We start from the raw sequence: 4519 nt of genomic DNA, 5'->3' as shown, positions 1-4519 counted from the left end.
CCGCCTCCCTTCCTTTCCCTTCTGGTGGTACAGATGGAAGGGTATCTGGTCTCTCCAGCGCAAAGTTTAGTGCTTGTACCATTTGTTTTTGTAGAAACGTGTTGTGAACGGTTTTATCCACACACACCCCCCTCCCATTGGTACTAAGGGGAGGATATCCTGTTTCTCCAACACAAAATGAGTGTTATCTATTTTTTACTGTTTTAATAAAAAGATATAGGTGGATTGGCCATGATAAATTGCAATAAGTGACCAGAAAAGGCTAGATGGGGTTATTGGGTTGCAGGGACAGGGTGGCAGTGAGGGCTTAAGTGGGTCAGTGCAGACTCGGTGGGCCGAATGGCTTCCTTCCGCACTGTACATTCTGTTAGCTCATCTCCGAAAGGACAGCCTCTCAAGCACATATTTCACCACATTCGGAAAGTAACACAAATGAGAATAACGAACACATAGTTAATCTGCTTTTTGACTTGAAATCAGCCCCACAGAAGCAGGGCCACAAAAAATTAATTAAAACTCTGAGTGTTCCTCTCCACGGAAATCTTTAGTAAAAGGCGAAAGATTTATACGATCTGAAGAGAAACCAGAGTGTATTGACGTTACACACAACCTTACTCACAACCCACCTCGTACGGTGCTCTTTAACATCACACTGGCTTCACTCACTGCCACTCAACATCCGCACTGCAGAATGAACCATTTAATTGATATAGATTTTCATATTTAACTACAACCTGTTAATGTTCACAAAAACAGGAATAAGTCTTGAGCTTTCGTACAGAATTCAAGTTATGTAGATGAGGGGGCGGGGCCTACCTGGCACTTCCGGAGAAGGGGAGCTGCAGATTGTGGCCACTCTGCCGCTCAGGAGGTTATCATTGCTTCTCTCAAATACTTTGCACTTCCCAAGTGATTTTGTAATTCAGTCTCCATGAGAAGTCGAAAAATTAGGATAAAACCATTCAGGAGAGATGTTATGAAGCATTTCTTCACACAAAGGGTGGTAGAGGTTTGGAACTCTCCCCACAAACAGCGGTCAAATCTAGAAAATGTGTTGATTTTAAACCTGAGATAGACTTGTGCTGAGCCTAGATATTAAGGGATATGGACCCAAGGCAGGTATATGGGCCTGGATTCTCCGATTTTGAGGCTAAGTGCTGACGCCGGCGTGGAAACTGTGGTGTTTTACGACAGCAAAAATGGCACAACGGGTGCACCAATTCAGCAAGTCTAAATGGGCGCACACCATTGCCACGTGGAAGGCAACTGGTCCAAATGAAAGGGCGCCGGATTCACTGGGACCGTGATTAGCGCACATGAGGCTCATATGCCTTCCCCCCACACACACCGTCCCGGTCAACAAAATGGCTGGAAGGAGAGCAGTGCCACGGCTCAGGGACGCTGAGCTGGACACCCTCCTGGACGCCGTGGCGGAGAGAAAGATGACCCTGTACCCCGGCCCGGGAGGAAGGCCACCAGGCACCGCCATTCACCATGCCTGGGCGCAGGTGACAGAGGTGGTCAGCGCCGTAGACAATGTTGTCCGGACTGGCCGTAGTGCCGGGAGACTGCATCACTTCCTCAGGGCAGGCAGGGTGAGTTAGCTGCTCCATGCCCCTGGCACTAACCCCCCTAAGGGATGGCTGTGCACAACCGCCGGGAGCGGGAGATGACCGGAGGGTGACCACCAGACCTGCGGCCCCTCACCATGCCCAGCAGAGAACACTGGACTTGATCAGTGGCCCGGAGGAAAGGGAGGTCGCCGACTCAGAGGTCGGCTGCGGGCGAGCAAATGAAACCATGCTTAGTTGCGCATCCTCATGACACATGTGCGGTCATCCCCCCCCCCCTCCCCCCCACACACATCCCTCGACCCACACGCCCACCCCCCTCACTGACATCTCCCCACAGCCCACACACCCGCAACCCCTGTTGTACCTTCTAAACCACAGTGTGTGTCTGTAACCTGCATATGGTGAACAAAAGCAGAAGGGCAGCACGGTAGCATAGTGGTTAGCACAAATGCTTCACAGCTCCAGGGTCCCAGGCTCGAATCCCGGCTTGGGTCACTGTCTGTGTGGAGTCTGCACGTTCTCCCAGTGTGTGCGTGGGTTTCCTCCGGGTGCTCCGGTTTCCTCCCACAGTCCAAGGATGTGCAGGTTAGGTGAATTGGCCAGGCTAAATTGCCCTCAGGGTCCAAATTGCCCTTAGTGTTAATCGGGGTTACAGAGTTATGGGGATAGGGTGGAGGTATGGGCTTGGGTAGGGTGCTCATTCCAAGTGCCGGTGCAGACTCGATGGGCCGAATGGCCTCCTTCTGCACTGTAAATTCTATGAAATGACCACAAGTCGTTTAGTACGGTAATAGTTTATTACACGCACACACCGACAACACACACAGACAAGTTGTACTCTAAACTAACAGACAAGAATGACCCTAACCACGTCAAGGTGACTGGCAAGTGCAGAGCACATCTGGGGCTGGATTCTTCGATGACGACAAAATTGGGGGCGGCGCCGCTTTCGCGATGCTCTGTCCCCAGAAAAGCAGCGTACTCTAGGAGTAGGCTGCATGCTGTATCCACGGCCTCAGGCCATTGTCTGAGGCCCGCCCCGCGATGGTCTGTCCCCGACCGGCTGAGTTCCCCGACAGTGTGGGACACATTTGGTCCCTCCCGCAGGAACTCAGCGTGGTGGCTGCGGACTCAGTCCAGTGCCGCCAGTCGTGAGAAGGCTGATCCGCAGGCAAAGGGGGCACCATTCAGGGCTGGGGGCACTTTGGGGGGACCCTCAGGGGTGCGCGAGTCGGCCGATGGGGGGGGACTATTTTTGCGGTCCGGGTCGCAGGCTGTGTCCGCCATGAAGCATGGCGCAGCGGCTGCAGGCCGCTGCTGTGCGCATGCGCAGCCATGGACCCGGCAATGCTCAGGGCCGTATCGGCAGCTAGAACTGGGAGGTCTACGCTGCCTGGCTGCTAGCCCCCCAGGAGTAGGAAATCGGTGGCTGTTTTGCGACAGTTTTCCTGGCATAAAATAGCATAGTTTTCATGCCAGCGTGGGTGCTTAATCTCCCAAATGGAGACCCAGCCCATGGCCTTATCTGTAATCCATCGTCTGGCAGTGCTGGTTGTCTGTTGCTGGTCATTTGTGTCCCTTGCTCTGGTCCCTCATTGGATGGCGTGGATGTTCCTCTCCTTGGCTGGTGAAGGTATCACTGCTGTTGCCATCGGTAGTCAAGAGAGCAAATGGCGGAGCAGACATGAGAGTCCGAATAGCCCCCTCCTGCGTTCCACCGCTATGTCCCAAGGCACCATCTGGGCTGCAGCCTTTATACATTTGCAAGCTGCAGCCCGTCCATGTCCATGTGGTGCCCACTGTCTTTGCTGGCAGCCATTTCAGAAGTCCACAGATCCCCTCCTGATCCTGAAGGGAAAGCGTGGTGGATCACACACTCGGACCAATACATGCCCTGCATCCCCAGTCACCTGTCCATCAGGTAGGATCCTAACTCTACATACACAACTCCCGAATGCAGAATGGATTGGATTGGATTGGTTTATTGTCACGTGTACTGAGGTACAGTGAAAAGTATTTTCTGCGAGCAGCTCAACAGATCATTAAGTATACTCGAATAACAAAGACAAATATAAATATACATTCCATAACGGACCTAATACGGTCAGAGAAAGGAAGTGTCCGTACTGTAAGATACAATTGGCAGTCCAATGCCCAGGTGGGACTATCTTGAAAACCTGATACAGAAGTGGAGGAATTCTGTCACGTACAAACTGCAGAACATACTGACGGCAATGCAGATCAATATAAACAGGCTGGCTTTAAGAATTTATAGTTCGGGCAGCACGGTGGCGCAAGTGGTTCGCACAGTTGCTTCACGGCGCCGAGTTCCCAGGTTCGATCCCGGCTCTGGGTCACTGTCCGTGTGGAGTTTACACATTCTCCCTGTGTTTGCGTGGGTTTCGCCCCACAACCCAAAGATGTGCAGAGTAGGTGGATTGGCCACGCTAAATTGCCCCTTATTGGAAAAAATGAATTGGGTACTCTAAATTTATATTAAAAATAAGAATTTACAGTTCTACAAAGGTCATGCACAGGACAACCTGGATACACAGTGCAAAACAAGTATCAGTCCCTGGGAATCGTTGCTCTGGCTGGATTAAAGGGCCCGTTCAGTTACCATGAGTCCCACGTCCTGGCGCTCCGTGATCTCTGCTGTCCACCTACGGAATTGGACCGTGAGGATGATAAGGTAGATCAAGGGACTTCCGGTTGCGGCTATGACCAGCTAAGTCGCACGTTTGGCTGCTCCTGTTAGGAAGGTGTTTTCGGGCCGATTGGAGGGCCCCTAACGGCGCTGGAACGGCAATTTCCGGTGGGGGAAGGTTCCCAGAGGAGAACCCCGAAAAATTTATGGTCGTCACCCGAAGTGGGGCAGGAAAAAAAGCGGCAGCAGCTCCCCGAAAAAAGCGGGGGAAGAAATCCAAAATGGCGGCCGGCGGCGC

At 52.3% G+C, this 4519-nt stretch overlaps 1 non-coding gene across 1 annotated transcript; it reads right to left on the bottom strand.

Moving 5' to 3' along the window:
• Positions 1-479: 479 nt before the first annotated feature.
• LOC119978401 lies at positions 480-592 on the bottom strand. Its single transcript, XR_005463440.1, has one exon. It is a non-coding gene; the product is annotated as a U5 spliceosomal RNA (small nuclear RNA).
• Positions 593-4519: the final 3927 nt, after the last annotated feature.

The sequence above is a fragment of the Scyliorhinus canicula genome, chromosome 1, assembly GCF_902713615.1.
Source record: "Scyliorhinus canicula chromosome 1, sScyCan1.1, whole genome shotgun sequence".
Classification (NCBI taxonomy): domain Eukaryota; kingdom Metazoa; phylum Chordata; class Chondrichthyes; order Carcharhiniformes; family Scyliorhinidae; genus Scyliorhinus; species Scyliorhinus canicula.
Note: the sequence above shows the minus strand (reverse complement) of the source record. Positions and strands in the feature narration are given on the sequence as shown.